General features: G+C 40.2%; 1 protein-coding gene across 1 annotated transcript in view; it reads right to left on the bottom strand.

Annotated features, from left to right (window-relative positions):
* Positions 1 to 15,625, bottom strand: part of VSNL1 (visinin like 1) — a 119,147-nt gene extending 103,522 nt beyond the window's left edge. Inside the window, exon 1 of the mRNA XM_055400777.2 lies at positions 15,397 to 15,625. The gene's annotated coding sequence lies outside the window, so the exon portion shown is untranslated. The remainder of the gene's footprint in view (positions 1 to 15,396) is intronic.
* Positions 15,626 to 17,177: the final 1,552 nt, after the last annotated feature.

Raw genomic sequence — 17,177 nt, 5'->3', positions numbered from 1 at the left:
TCTCATTCTCTGTTGTCCCCTTCTCCTCCTGCCCCCAATTCCTCCCAGCATCAGAGACTTTTCCAGTGAGTCAACTTGTCACATGAGGTGGCCAAAGTATTGCAGTTTCAGCTTTAGCATCAGACCTTCCAGTGAACACCCAGGACTGATCTCCTTTAGAATGCACTGGTTGGATCTCCTTGCAGTCCAAAGGACTCAAGAGTCTTCTCCAGCACCACAGTTCAAAAGCATCAATTCTTCGGCGATCAGCTTTCTTCACAGTCCAACTCTCACATCCATACATGACCACCGGAAAAACCATAGCCTTGACTAGACGGACCTTTGTTGGCAAAGTAATGTCTCTGCTTTTTAATATGCTATCTAGGTTGGTCATAAGCCTTTATAAATACAATGTTTTGAATTCAAACATCATGTTCTAGATAAAGTACCTGTTAACTTCACAAATGGCTTTAGATGGACTCAATTCAGGAGATGGCCTGTCAGCTGTACTCAGTTCTATGCTTCTTGATTATGAATTCATTTAATTTTCTAAATTTAAATGAAAAACTCTTTGAGAACAGCAAATACTACTTCATTATTAAAAAACTGAGTGTCAATTAAATGCTTGGTTTCTGCTAGTCATTTAAAATGTACCTATAACCTCTGGTTTTCACAATTTTGTGAGACAGTTATAATTTACATTTAACAACTGAGAAGACTGAGGTTCAGAGAGATTAAATTATTTGCCTAAGGCCACACAGCCATTAAATAGTGGAGTCAGAATTCAAATTTGGTTTTATTGCCCAATATTATTTCCATTTTCCCAGGTTGCTGATGTTTGATCTTTAGATTATTTTGATTATCTTATTCAGAATTTCTATTTTACACCCTAGGAAACTGGGATCTCGAGGAATGAAGTGACTTGCCTAAGTTTATAAGAACAAAAAGTATATTCAAACCTGAATCATTTTAATAACCTCTATTTGTTTTTTTTAAATCATGCTACTTATGCAAAGTTATATTAACCTCTGCTAACATGATATCATATTTTAAATTTTTCCTATTACTTTTAATTGAGATGATAATAGCTTGTAACATTTCATTTTTTTGAACTTGAGATCATTTTAAACTCACAAATTTCCTTCCTTTTCATGCGGGAAACCACATGAAACATGCCAGTGAGGAGGATTCACAGCTGTTAGTCATCAGCCATTATGGGATAACTGTGGTCAAATTTATATCCAGAAGCAAAACGGGAATGATCACAAGCGTCAGTAGCCAAAGCACTTGAAGAAGTTTCCTCAAGTTTCTTGGCCTAGTATATTATTTTTTTCTTTTAAATTTTTTTTAAGGAAAGGAAACTAAAATTCACTAAAATATTTGTACATGTCAGAGATTGTTCTAAGCACTTTCATAGACATTATGCTATTAAACCTTGCAACTAATCTCAGGAACATAATTTTTACTTTTCAAAAGTTAGATAACAAGTTCAAATTTGAAGCCATGTCTCTTTTATCCATACCATACTTTCCTCTAGTGAGAAACATGTCTTATATAAATGTTTTATATAAAACAAGCTGCTGTCTACTGGATAAGGAAATGGCAACCCACTCTAGTATTCTTGCCTAGGTAATCCCGTGGACAGAGGAGCCTGGTGGGCTGCTGTCCATAGAGTCGCACAGAGTCCAGCATGACTGAAGCGACTGAGCATGCATGCATGCACTGGAGAAGGAAATGGCAACCCACTCCAGTGTTCTTGTCTGGAGAATCCCAGAGACAGAGGAGCCTGGTGGGCTGCCGTCTATGGCGTCGCACAGCGTTGGACACGACTAAAGCGACTTAGCAGCAGCAGCTGTCTACTAGCCAACTGGGATGAGTAGACCTTATCGAGATCCTGATTCAGATAAATTATAATAATACTTATGAGCTTTGAACACTGACTAAGATATTCGATGACATTAAATAATTTTGGGGGTATATAACATTACTGTGGACGTGTTTCAAAGACTCCTTATAGATGCATGTTTGAATATTTATAGAGGCAATGACATAGTGTCATAATTTGTTCAAACTAAACCATTGGAAGGGGAAGTATGGGTATAGAAGTGAAGCAAAGTGACTCTTGGTGGTTAAAATTGAGTGATGGGTACATAAGAGTCATTATATCATTCTCTTCAAATGTGTATGCTTTCCATAATAAAAAGCTTTTAAAAAAAAGCCTATGTAGATAGGCAGGTTTTCCTGGGGGCTCAGCAGTAAAGAATCTGCCTGCCAGAGAAGGAGACATGGGTTTGATCACTGGTTCAGGAAGATCCCCTGGAGCAGGAAATGGCAACCCACTTCAGTATTCTTGCCTGGGAAATCCCATGGACAGAGGAACCTGGCAGGCTACAGTCCATGAGGTCACAAAGACTTGGACACAACTTAGCAACTAAACAACTACAAAAAGATAGAGCCCTTGGTTTAAACAACACCTTTATCACTTAGTTGATGTGTGACCTTGAAAAAACTACTTTCTGAAACACACAGTTTCTTGGTCATAAAATGAAGCTTACCTTGCAGACTTGTAATGTGGATTCAATAAAGTAACGTGTAAATAGCCAACACAGTGTCCTATACACTTTAAATTCTTTATACCATTACTATTTAATGTTATTACCAAGTATAAATGATCTTTGCTTTTATTTCTTTGCTCTCCTGAAATTAGCTTAGAGATAACTTCCAATATTCAGATGAATCTGATCTTGGTTATGAGCCAAAGATGAATGATACAAGTGCTCTGTGTACTTGGATATCTACAGAGCGCCTCTTTGGAAGTCATTCTTTTCCAATTTCTCCTGTACCACTGGTGATCTGGACCCAGACCATTTTCTTCTGTCACTCCAGTTCACACCAGTTTCTTCTTTCTAACACCTACACCAGCAATTCTGGCCTATATCTCTTGCTTTATGGATGAATCATAGGCCATTTTGTATTGTTTCTTTTATAACCAGTTTATCGAATGGGTTGGCTACATAGCTTTATTTTCTAATCTCTTCCTCAAATATGCTCTAACTGTGCCTCCCTTTCCCATTCCAGAATGATATATTGGGCTGATCTTTATCTTTCCAAGTAACTTTCAGGTATCAGAAAAGTAGGTATTAAAGTAGGTATTAAAAAGCTCAGTCTAACTTAACTGTAATTTTTCACTATATATCTAACCTAGTCTCTCCTTTCTCAGCTCAATTTTGAACCAAGCAGAAGAGAGGAGATTGTAATCTGTTCTTTATTCTGCTTGCTTCCTTCTTTCACTGTTTGCTCTACTGCTCCAGGGAGGGGCTGAGAAAAGGAGGTTATATAGGAAATGGGCAGTCTTACTTACTCTTAGAGGCACTGTGTAACCTAGCCATCAACACCCTTTGTGAGTCAGACGCCCAAATGCTGCTTCTCAAAACCTGTTTGCGAACTCTTTAATAGTGCCTGACTATGATTGCCACTCTTTACAACTTATTAATGGGGCAACGTACACTTGGCATGCTACCACCCCTATTCAACTGCCCTCCAGTGGCACACCTCTCTAGAGGGGACCTAAAAATTTATCAGACAGATTTCCTTTCAAGGAACTTCCAATTCTCTAGGAGAATTGGCACATACACAAGTAACTATGAGTTCAGATATGGTAAGAAGCCTGAGAGAAAACTCTTGGCTAAGATGACTGGGGAGGATTCCGAGGAAGGAATCAGATTTTGATAATCAGGGTTATAGAAACTCATGAGAAATGATTTCCATTGTCCCTGAGGGGAAGTCATTGCTCCTGCTGACCTGCACTGAGAGGCACAGACCTTGTTCAAAATGGATTCTCTTTGGACACAGACATATACGGGTCTCTCTTGTTTCTTCAGTCATTTTCCCCTGTCCTTGCATTGTTCAGTTCTATATACACATGTTGCATTCAAGAATGTAAGGCCCAGTGACTCTCACAGACCTGTTTATTCCATTAGGATAAAAGTTTTATTGCCAAAGCCTGTCTGCTGGAACAAACACTTGGACATGGCCATGGTTGCCTCTCTTTCCACAAGAGTATCTCTGAAAATTGGAACATGCTTACTCCACCGAGAAACACTGTGGGCTCAACTACACGAGAAATCCTGAGGAAAAAAACCAGAGGTTGATGTGTCTAAAATTGTAAGTAATTTGATTTTCCCCTTCAGATTTATTTTATTTTAAAATCACATTTTCAATTTTACTGTGTGAAGACCTAGTTATAGTTACCATATGGGAAGGATAGGGGGAAGGATAGGGGGCAGGAAGGATAGGAGGCAGGGGACTTCTTTTAGAAGATATAATCTCATTGCAATAATTTGCACCAGACCAGTACTCTGATTCTTAATTTATCTTTTTAAAATAAAAGATAAACTAAAACTCTAAAGTTGAATAATAATCATAAGCCTCTTACCATTACTTGGCACTATCCAGTTTATAGAGTATGTTCAAAGTCATTTCAATCTCACAATAAACTCCTAACCAGAGAAGGGAAGGCAGAAAATCTCATATTTATTTTTAAATGACAAAACCAAAACTCAGAAAAGTAAAGTAACTCTTGCAAGACTTCACACTTATGATACCTAAAACACAACTTTGATACCTAAAAGACACAATTAATGGCTCCTTGTTCTAAAGTACCTTTCACTACATAGTTCAGTTTTTTGTCCTTCTTTTTCAATTGGGTTCTTTAGAACCACATGAGATGGTTAACAAGCACATTTTAACATAACTTCACTGTGCAAAAAGATTTGGAAACATAAGGTTAAGCAAATGAAACATATGCTGGGTCTTCAGGACCACTCAGACTTACTATTAATATGAAAATATGCACTGCAAATAATTTAAGACTGGGATGCTGGAAACATTATTTACTTCAAAAAGGGTTTCCACAAGACTCTTCAAGGGGAAATAACTAGTAGCATTTTGGAAATATTTCTTTAAACAAACAGTCTAAAATGTCCTTAATGTGTGAGTGCTTGGTTTTGTCTGACTCTTTGGATCACATGGACTGTAGCCCTCCAGACTCTTCTGTTCTTGGGATTTCCCAGGAATGGGTTGCCATTTCCCACTCCAGGGGTTCTTCCTGACCCAGGGATTGAACCACATCTCCTATCTGCACTGGCAGACAGCAGATAGCAGAACGGCATATGCATAGGCAGGCAGTTTCTTTACCACTGCACCACCTGGGAAGCCTTAAAACTTCCTTCACTTTCAAATCTGCCACTTCACCTAGAATGAGAGCAAAAGTGCTGATTTATTATAAAGCTATTTGCTCTTAAATCTTTTCCTTAAAATGTAAAACAACCTAAGACAACATACTGAACTTACTGTGTATCTATCATGCATGTAAATATGTAAGTATTTATATATCTGTATGTAGGTGTACCTCTCCTTCACCCCCACTTTGCGAGCTGTTCTTGGCTCCTAGCTAACTTACATCAGGATACACTTCTACAAATGCTCAACAAATGAAGGCTCTGAGAGGCCAACCCTGGCATGAACATGATCTGCAACAGGTATTATGTACTCCATTGAGGGCTCCCTTTCTATCATTTATTTGATGGACATTAGTTGGACCAAAAATATAGAAGTGATAGTGCTAGACCTGAAACAAAGAAGTGAAGTAAGGATGTCATTAGAATGTTTAAAACACACTCAAGGCACCTTGAAGGAAAAGGTAGGGGAGGGAGAGTATGAAGGTTGAAAATTAAAGGTTGGCAGATATCTTCTGACAAGATTTATGAAGAGCATTATAAATCAGTGGAAACTGTGACAGACTTTATTTTCTTGGGCTCCAAAATCATTGCAGATGATGACTGCAGTCATGAAATTAAAAGACACTTGCTCCTTGGAAGAAAAATTATGACAAACTAGATAGCATATTAAAAAACAGAGACATTACTTTGCCAACCAAGGTCTTTTCCAAAAGTCATGTATGGATGTGAGAGTTGGACCATAAAGAAAGCTAAGTTCTGAAGAATTGATGCTTTAGAACTGTCACGTGGGAAAAGACTCTTGAGAGTCCCTTGGACTGCAAGGACATCAAACCAGTCAATCCTAAAGGAAATCAGTCCTGAATATTCATTGGAAGAACTGATGCTGAAGCTCCAATACTTTGGCTACCTGATGCGAAGCACTGACTCCTTGAAAAAGACCCTGATGCAGGCAAAGATCGAGGGCAGGAGGAGAAGAAGGAGATGACAGAGGATGAGATGGTTGGATGGCATCACTGACTCAACGGACATGAGTTTGAGCAAGCTCTGAGAGTTGGTGAAGGACAGGGAAGCCTGGCATGCTGCAGTCCATAGGATTGCAAAGAGTAGGACACGACTGAGCAACTGAACTAAACTTATAAATCATTGAATGGGGATGGATTATTCATCAACTGAACATAGTCAGTAGAAGCTTTTGGAACTTTAGTAGGAGGCATGTCTTAAATGAATGGAAGTCTTTTTCAAACAGATGTAGGAACACAGGTCTATGCTGGGACTTTGATTCAGTTAGGATGCCTTCTCTAGGACCATACTCACCACATTACCTAGGATATGCATGTCCTAGCTATTGCATTATTTAACCACCAGCAGATTAGGACAAATATACTTGAAAAGAACAGAACACTTTAGTGTTCTGCTAGGATAAATGGGGAAGAGGAGATGGGAAGGTGGAAATTTGGAGGGAGAGGAAGAATTATTTACTATGTGCTAATCTCTTTTAAGTGGTGTGCGTGGATGCATGCATCAGTCGTGTCCAACTCTTTGTGACCCTATGGTCTGTAGTCTCCCGGGCTCCTCTGTCCATGGGATTCTCCAGGCAAGAATACTGGACTGGGTTGCCATGCCCTCCTCCAAGGGATCTTCCCAACCCAGGGACTGAACCTGCGTCTCTTATGTTTCCTGCAGTGGCAAGTGTGTTCTTTAAAGTGGTATACATATACATGTGATACACACACACACACACACACACACACATATTAGTACCAAGGTAGATATATGACCCCATTTCAAAAATGAGAAAAAAAGTCCCCAAATCAATTAGAATCAAAACTCCTACCTAATTCTGTGAATCATACAATACTCCTCCTACAGAAAAGAGCCTCAGAATTTAGGTGCAACTTTGTTACAGACTTCAAAAGGGGAAAAAAGATATCTCTTTAACTCCAGATAAGAAATATACTTGAGTTTTCCTAGTAAATGGAGCAGGAAATAGAGGGAGAATTGAGGAAAAGCTGAGGAAAAGTGAAAAAGCTCTTAGAAGAGCTGAAGATAGTTAAGGTCAGTTTGGATTTATGTATGTGTATGTGTGGGCTTCCCTGGCAGGCTACAGTCCATGGGGTCACAAAGAGTCGGACATGACTGAGTGACTTTCACACACACACACACGTGTATGTGTGAGCCTCCCTGGAGGCTCAGTAGTAAAGAATCCGCCTGCCAATGTGGCAGACACAGATTCGATCCCTGGGTTAGGAAGATACCCTGGAGGAGGGCATGGCAACCCATTCTTGTATTCTTGCCTGGAGAATCCCCATGGACAGAGAAGCCTGGCGGCCTAAGATTCCATAGGGTTGCAAAGAGTTAGACACGACTGAAGCAACTTACATTTGGCACAGAGAGTATCAGATAGAAAGCTCTTTTTGGAAGGTGTTAAAGGATAGAAGTATCATTGTATAATATTTAAACCAAAGGCAAGGCTCTTTTTTCACTGAGTTTCAATGACCCTCTGGAGGCTTGGGTGGGAGACAAGGGCCATATTATTTAGCTACATTGGAAAATAATTAATAGATGACCTTAAAATGTATTCAATAAGGGAACAAAGTTAAAAATATCTTCTTGGTTCCATATTCTGTTGTGTCCAATTATACGCTGGTATTTTATGGTAGGGAGATAATGGCAAAGAAACAGTATAATGAAAGGAGATGCATTTAAGGAAAGAATGAAAGAAATAAGAATGAGAATAAGGTCTCAGTGTAGGCATTTCTTCTACAAATTATTTCCTTTATGCATCTATACCATATTTTTGTTTCACTTGACTTACTGAACTGTGTTTACCTTCCTCATTAGGTATAAATTCCTTGAAGGCTGAGACTGTAACTTATTTATTATTGATTCTGGTGACTACACAGTGCTTGGCACACTTACTTAATGGATGCTTTTTTTACAAGGTAGGTTAAGCACTGTTAACTGTTCATTGGTCATAGCTCAATTTCTTATTCAGAGGTTCTATTACGAGTGGGATTACTATATAACTCAGAGACTAAAGTGATTTATGAACCATTAATTTCTGATACAAGAAATGACAGTAATGATAATGACTATCATTAATTGCACATTTTCAATAATGAGGCATTATATTATATTCTTTAATACATAGTCTTCTATTTCTGTTCAAGAATCCAATTTTAAATGGAAACTGAGCTTGACACGTTAAACAATATATTCAAGGTCATAGAACTAATAAACTGTGGAATTAGGGATTTTTATCTAAGTGTATATAGCTTGAAAATTCGTTTTACAATTTCATAATTTCTTTTGAGCCAATTGAAACCGTGAGAATGGAGGAATTTTTCCATTCACTAATTTAAAATGGCAGAAGATTACATGGATGGTTTTCATCTCACTCTGAGGAATAAATATCTTTATAAACACTTAAAAAAAACTAACAATTTTGTTTAGAATTTAAACATTTCACAATTTCTTTTTTATTTTTCATAAAATTTCCCATATGAGCAAGAAAGCAAATACCACACACCTTACGTATAAATTTCAGAAACACTTGAACTTCTGGAATAAACAAAATTGATAGTCTTTCATTAGCTCATAAGATCAAAAGCCAGAAAACTCCAGAAGTTGCTAATTGAAAATCAAACTTGTACAGCACTATTCCACACATTAAAAATAAGCTATTATATTAATAAGCATGTCAACTTTATTGATAATTCTTAATGGGCCTCCAATGGGAAATTTCACTCATAATTTAAGACTGGGTTTCAATAAATCAAAAATAAATACACTAATCACAAATTAATAAAGCCAAGGCAAAATGTAAAACACGAGACTCTAGCAGCATCAAAATCTACTATTCTGAGAAGCTTTCAACTGCAATAAACATTCTAAACTATGAAACAGCAGAAATATTAGGATCTAGTTGTTCGCACTGGAAAAAATTTACCAAGGCTGCAAAGCACATTGAACATGTTAATAATTTGCAAAAAATCTATTTACATTCAGCTCTTCAAAAGTTCACAGTCTTTCAGAGCCTGAGAGATAATAAATAAGATCCAAAGAAAGGAGAAAATGATATATTTAAAGGGACATATTTCTTAGAAAAGTCCTTATATGAACAAGAATAAACAAAAGTCATATTCATTCTATAGATATATAAAAATTACAAGTAAATTTAGCTAATTTGTTAACATGTTGCCTTTTATGGGCAATGCTTAATAAAAATGAACTCTTTTTGAGAGTCTAATTTTCTATAAAATGTTCTGCAATTACTGCATTAGATATAATGAGCTTGAAGGTTGCTGGTGAATGAGGATATTCCAAATCTTAAATGTAATTTAGAACAAAAGGAAATATGTTGTTCATCTGAAAATAATCCAACAAATGGTTAGAAATGCAGTGCGCTGTCTTTAAAAAAAAACAATTGATGGCTACACAGCAGGTCATCTGTGTTAGAAATGCAGTTAAAGAAGGCAATGGAGAAATCCAGAGTGAAACAAAAGAATCACCAACAAATTACTCGACTTGCATGCTATAAGTTAGCTGATAAGGGTATAGAGCATCTTTAATGTATTCATAGACACCTTGTTATTAAAGTGTCAAACCTCTTTGAGGATTCTTCAGTAATTTTCTATTGCATATCTATTTCATTCATTAAGCAGTTTCTAAAGCACCCCTAAGATTCCATTTGTGGAGTTCTCAATGAATGAAACTGGAAGCAACTCAAATTATTTGATTCACTTAAGAGATCATAAGCTATCTTTAGAAACAAACTGTAAATGAGAAATCCAGTGTTATGGTCTCTTCACAGGGTGAACACATTAAAATAATTCCATAGCTCAAGAGAATCATGATTTAAATACATGGTATACATATCTACTACAGTGTAGGTTTATACTCCTTTTTTGACATATTGATATCAATTCTTGTAAATACATAAAATAATTTACATTTTTACCTATGAAGAGATAAAAAGGGAGTATACTCTTTAAGTACATTAAAAAGCATGCTTAAAGTTATTAGCATAGTGCTTTTATGTCCTTATTGAAAATAAATTATAAAATAACTTTTAGTTTAGATTTTCCTTTTAGTGACATAAAGATACTTAATGCAATTCTAATTTTGTGCATGCTTTTAGTGGTGGTGGTGGTTTAGTTGCTAAGTCATGTCCAGCTCTTGCAATCCCATTGACTATAGCTTGTCAGGCTCCTGTGTCCATGGGATTCTCCAGGCAAGAATACTGGAGTGAATGGCCATTTCCTTCTCCAGGGGATCTTCCAAACCCAGGAATCAAACCCAGGTCTTCTACATTGCAGGCAGATGATTTATCAACTGAGCTATGAGGGAAGCCTTGCTTTTAGTATACATGATTTAATTGCTTGACATAATTAACAAGGGCCATGTAACTGATTCTTATTAGAATATTTAATTGAGAAATATTACAGAGTATTTATTATAAAGGACATTGTATAGATTCTGTGGAAATATAAAAAAGATCATTAAAATCTCTGCTTTTGTGAAATGTGTTTTCACATTGCAGATATGTCTTTAAGATAAAATGTTCCTTGCTCAGTCGCTTCAGTTGTGTCCGACTCCTTGTGACCCTAGGAACCGTAGCCTGCCAGGCTCCTCTGTCCATGGGATTCTCCAGGCAAGAATACTGGAGTGGTTTGCCATGTCCTCCTACAGGAAAATGTTCCTTACTATACTACATTTTTTTATGTATTGAAGGGATGGATTAGGTAATTTATATGGATCCCATCCAGTTCACATACTCTATAAATTATGTGAATTAACCACCAGCATAGTAGAAATATCAACCATTTGTTCATTTCTCTCTGTGCCATTTGATACTTCAGAAAATTAACATATTTACATCTAATAATGCAACTGAGATGGGCATTGTTGATTTCAAGCTTAGATCAATGGCATGTGATCACCTCTATAATTGCTAATCGTAGAGACATAAAAATCATTCAACACAAAGAAAAAGACCTTTGGAATGACATTAAACATATTCTGCTCTTGCAAACTAGGAAACCATGCATTTGATATTGATATTATACTGTCATTCTATGAAATTCCACAGGGAGCTCCTCAGCAAGGTTTGGAATCCATCTGTACATGCAACCCAAATAGAAAACCTACCCACTCCAGTGTTCTTGCCTACAGAATCCCATGGATAGAGGAGCCTGGTGGGCTACAGTCCATGGGTCACAAAGAGTTGGACATGACTTAGCAACTAAACAGAGTTGTCAGGTAATTTGTTTAATTCAATTGTTCATAACCCGATATTAGAATGTTTTCCATATTACTCATTTTTCTTTGTCCCAGTTGAGACAGAATCTCATCAAATCCCGACATCTCTCCTCAGGAGAGAATGTCACAGGCCAAGGGGGCGGGCAGGACTTGAGGGGAGAGCAGTTATTACACGGAACTCTCTCTGTGTTCGTTCTGGTTGTTTCAAAGTTAAGAGGCAAGATGACTGGCAGTGGGATTCCTTCTCAGGATCACGTTTGCTGCCACATTAGTTAATATCAGAGCACTTTAATCTGAAGGATGATACTGTAACTTGATTGGACTAATTCGCTTTTAATTATCAATAGCTGTTTTATTTAAACCCCTCCTACATACAGTACTAGGACCACTGTAAACCTCTCATATGACTCATATTTTTGTAGTGCTAAGAGATTTATTTACATCCTAATAAAGAGAACTGGATGTTCGCTTGAAAAAAAAAATAGAGAAACCTATAGCTTGCTCAGGACATTTCTAATCATGCTGTCTTATTACAGAATGAGATGCACACCACAGCAAAGCAAAGCAGCATCTTTAGTAGCTACAAGTCTCTGACCTCTGTATGTGGTGTATAGAATAGCTTGGACATGCCTGTTTTCAGAACAGAATAGCAAGGCCAGGTGACATTTGATCCAAGAGTATGTGTTAGGGACAGACTCTCTCCAAGACAGAGCTCATCCGAACTCAGTAAAAGTTTACCACGAGGGAAATGGTTAAGTTAAATTGTTGATTGGGAAATGTGTTGAGAAACTCACTACCTTGCTTTCTGAGCTTCAAAACTTGCCAAGTGTATTTAGCTTATCTCTCAAATGAGGAAGAGTCTCAGACTTTGTTTTTCTCAAGCCTCCCCCAACTTCTCAGCTTTTTCAGGTAAGAATTCCTGGCATTTCCCCAAAGGGGATATTTGTGATAGTTCCTGAGTGCCTGGGAAGAAGGGACAGGGATGACTAGATTATCTTTAAAAGGCCTAAAGCTTCATGGCACAGATACTCAAGAAATTTGTATGGAAGGGAGAATATGAGGGAGAAATAGAGAAAGCAAATGAGTGGAAAAGATAAAAAAAGAAGGAAAGAGAAGGGCCAATTAGGCAGGTATTATTATTGCCTGCTTTGCAGTTCCTGTCCAGCAAGACTGTGCTTTAAAAGCTCCAAAGGCTTTAAAAAGCTGCTCTGCTCTCCTCTATAGCGCCGACTTCAGGAAGGAACAGTCAGGTGTCTTCCTCCAGTCTTCCCGCCCAGTCTTCAGTCCCTTTCTCTGCAGGTGGCTTTGTCTGGTGGATTTCCATGAAGGCTGGAGACAGCTAGGCATCTTGGATTTGGGTTCTGCCTTCTAGGAGCCAGACGCGAGCTGGCAGCGCCTGCTGTGTGTTGACACGGCAACTTCCTCACTCTGAGAGGTCCCAGTGTCCGCAGCTGCAGCAGAGCTGAAGGAGGTGAGACAGGTAGAACAGAAGGGGAGATGCCTGCAGCATCTCAGAAGGCTGGATTCCCTGAAAGGTTCTGGGGAACAGGGCAGAGAGGGGTTGGCGATGGGCCTGGACAGTTTTCAAACGGGAGCTGAAGATTCCAATTGGTTTGTCAGTTCTCTCCAAAAACTCGAAGGATTCCAAAGGAACTAACTGAGAATGCCAGGAAGGCCAGACTAAACATCTAAGGAAGTGGGTATATTAGAAGTGAGGGGCAACAGAAAAGAGAGACAGTAGACCTTGCCAAAAAAGAGAGACAAAGAGAGGTGCAGTGGTGTAAAAAGGAACCTTCGGGACTCTCTTGAAAGATGCGCTGGGAGCAGGCAATTATTTATTTTAAGACCTCAGCGATGTCACTGAGGATGCTATAAGTGCAGAGAGAAGGGAACATTTTCCCTCAACATTACTCTTTAATTCTTTATTCCATAGACTCGAAGTTAATTGACTTTCCCCTAGCTTCATGGCTCTGGGCCTCAATTTTCTCATCTATAAAACAAGGGGTTTGGACTAGATGCTTTCGAAGGTCTCTGCCCAGTGCGATTCTCCATAACTCAGCCTTATGAACCGGGGTATCTGGGAGAAAACATCTATGACCTTTCACACCAGGTTTTCCCCTTCTTTCTCCTCCACCCATTTATCAATGCAGTGTTGCACCTGCTCCATCAGAGAGCCATTCCAACTTTCACTGATGACAAGGAGTATGGCTCAGTTAGGACAAATGACTGGCCCTTCTGCCCTGGAGTAAAGAAAGGAAGGACCAAGAAGGCAGTATGATTTACACTTTAGGTTTCCACGGAGAGGATATTCTCGAATTTTCTACTTCACATTTCGTCCACTTAAATGAACTATAGATTCCTTTGAAACATTCCAAATAGTTGAACTGACTAAAGGGTCAAGAGTCTAAAATGGCTTGTCCTATTTGGAGTAAAATGTATTTCATTTCATCCTAGAAACTGGATCTGCTTTTTCTGTGGAAATTCAGCACACATTGGCCATGCTCTTCTCCTGTCTGCCTGCCTCATGCCATTCTGCCAGCCTGCTTCAGTGCAGCATTTTCTGGGGTTAAACACCGAAGCTTAATGAGCGTGTGCTCAAGAGTGGGGTGTTCAATGATGCAGGACCCCTCTACAACACCACCCCTTCCCCGCCCCTGGCCGCCTCCACCAAAGACAATAGCTAAACGGTAGTGAGGAAAAAAATGTGTCTTCCCAAGAGTTTCATTTTTAATTTTTTCAATGTGAAATTCCTTTAAATTGAAAAAATCAATATGTAGATATACAGCTCCCTGGGTCCTCTTGTCTCCAAGTGAGATGTGACACATGGATAGTATATACTTTTTTTTCTATGCCTACTAGCATTTCCACTTCATTTTGATCTCCAAAATATGGACAGGAGGGCAACTCTAGAAAAATGTATTCTCACTCTGGCATCTCCTTGCAGTGCTGAGCACCCACAGAGAGCATCACCATTTCCTGCACCCTCCCCCAGTTCCCCAGACCCCCTGATTTCCACGGGGGGGTTTGACCTTGCAAAGACCCTTCTTCAGTATCTGGGCAAGGAACAATCCATTTTAACTCAAAACACAGAACGACCTTTTCTCCTTTAAAGAAACACTACTAAAGGTAAAACATTTGGTTTTTTCAACCCTGCATTCTGGAATGCAAATACAGCATGCAAAGGCAGGTAACTAGTTTGGATCTGACAGTCCCCATTCAAAGGCTCTGAGTCTCATACTCTGTTCAAAATAGACCGGGCTGACCGGGCGGTTGAACATCTTTCCTTTTTCTGCCCATTCACCATCGTGACGAAAAATCAAATCCGAAACATTATCTTCTCATTTTTAAACACTAAGAGAAATGAGCTGATTTTGCGCCTAGCCCTGTGGTTCTAAACATCCCACTTTGGAAACCAATCCTGGTCTCCACACCATCTCGTCCACTCAGTTTCACTTAACAAACACGTTCGCTCCTCTTCCACAGTGAGAAAAATGGTGCACCAGCCCAACGGATGACAGGTTGGTACTTGACTGCAACCGCTCAATAGTTTTATCAGCAACCGGAAAACTTCACAATCGGTCCATTTGCTACTTAAATCTGTGTAAGGAAATCTGCCTATGTATAGACAAACTTAAAAAGCACCTCAGTTTCACCTGTCTTAAATCTAGCCTAAGGCAATTCCCCAAACACCCCGCATGTAAACACTCCCCCTTCCCCCACCCCCATTATTCCAAAAGGTCCCCCATGGACTAACAGTATACGTTTAGATCACCAGCATTAACCAAAGCTATTGTCACACCATGCATTTAGACGTATCTATGCAAAGCCAAGTAGGTGACAATAACCAAAGCGTCTCCCAGACAATTGGCTGCACTACACATGCACAAATGCAACGAAGATTGTATTTTCCACTTACAGTTATAGCGCTGCTCACGGTCACTTAACGAAAATGATAAAACTCAACAGTTCTGTATAAATAAATGTATGTATATATATATTTAATTCGGATAAACGGTTAAGCCGTCTCTGGGTATGGTTCTCTCGCGCTCTTTTTTTTTTTTTTTCTAGTGGAGCTCTGGGTTGCTTAAATCCCTCCTGGATCGCGCCTTGCAAGCCCAGTCGCCGCCGCAACACGCTCCGGTAGGTCTCTGCAGCAGATTGGGAATCCCATAGAAAACCTAAGGTCCCTGGAGCTGGATGCGCAGGCGCGCGAGCCGCCGCCTCTCCAGGCACCCCCTCCCCTTTCCCCTCCTCCCTCCTCCTCCGGCTCCGCAGCCCAGCTCAGAGGGAGCTGGGGCCGGTGACCAAAAGCAGCCAGGCATTGGCGCATGCTCAGTTGGAAAGGCTCGGAGTTGCCGCGAGTGGATTCCACGTCTCCAGATTTTAGCAGAAACTCTGAAGAAAAGTAGATAGGAAAAGGAAGCCTGGCCACTGGCGCAGCCCTTCACCTGGACTGCCTGAGCGAGTTGGCCTCACCACGCCCCCGCGGTTAACCAGCCAATTCTGGTGGTGAAGGCTGAGGCCAGAAATGGGACACTTGGAGTCTGCTTCCCGCCACCCTCAGGCCTGGAGGGCCCCCGGCCCACTCTGTCAGGCTTGTAAGGTGAAGGAGAAAACTGCAGAAATCCCTTGCTCCGAAGGAAACGTGCCCAGCAAGCTGTGAGCTTGTCTCCATGGCTCACTCTGAAGAAAACCCTTATGGTTGGCACTTTGCGTGGGCCATTTCTTTCGAGGGTCTTATACTGAGAGTACTGGGAGCCAGGCATTCTAAAAGCCTTCTACTCAGGATGGTCGTGGTCCCCAACGGCCTTGGAGAAGTTGTGTGTTGAAGGGAGGTGGGGCTGAAGCTCTCCTCCTGGTCCTGGGTGACCTTGGGCCAATCATGCTAATCATCAACCAGCATTTACCAACAAGCACCTTCTTTGTGCACTAAATACATTTTATTGAATATGCTTTGGGTGGGGCTGCGGTGGGCAGTGAAAGGGAGTCAATGAGCCCTCATGGGAATCTAGGGTTGAGGGATTGGACTAAGCCATCTTATAAAGCCCCCTTCTATGTCTTTGAAGGACACGTACATTTGCCAGCCCTCCCCGGATCCTGACTGTCCTAGCCAAAGCCTAGAAGACTTGGCAAGCAGTAGTGCCCAGTAAATGTTTGGTCGCTTCTCTATCAGGAAAGCAAGGTGAAGTCTCAAATGTTCTCAACCCAATTAATTTCCTAAAGTGTGTTGTTTGTACTTTCGCTTGCTGCTGCTGCTGCTAAGTCGCTTCAGTCGTGTCCGACTCTGTGCGACCCCATAGACGGCAGCCCACCAGGCTCCGCCGTCCCTGGGATTCTCCAGGCAATAATGCTGAAGTGGGTTGCCATTTCCTTCTCCAGTGCATGAAAGTGAAAAGTGAAAGTGAAGTCGCTCAGTCGTGTTCGACTCCTAGTGACCCCATGGACTGCAGTCTACCTGGCTCCTCCGTCCATGGGATTTTCCAGGCAAGAGTACTGGAGTGGGTTGCCATTGCCTTCTCTGGTACTTTTGCTTATTCAACAATTATTCATTGACCACCTGCCCACTGACTTGAGGCATTTTTCAATGCCTTGGGGGTAAAGGCAGCGAACAAAATCCCTCTTGAGGTTTTCATTCAGATGGGAGTTTTCAAGAGAGGGAAATTCTGGAGGGGCGGTGAAGATGGGGGCTTCCTCAAT

This window comes from Moschus berezovskii, chromosome 11, assembly GCF_049115385.1.
Source record: "Moschus berezovskii isolate FMDL1 chromosome 11, NW_MosBer_1.0, whole genome shotgun sequence".
Lineage (NCBI taxonomy): Eukaryota > Metazoa > Chordata > Mammalia > Artiodactyla > Moschidae > Moschus > Moschus berezovskii.
This window is presented reverse-complemented; position numbering and strand designations above follow the sequence as displayed.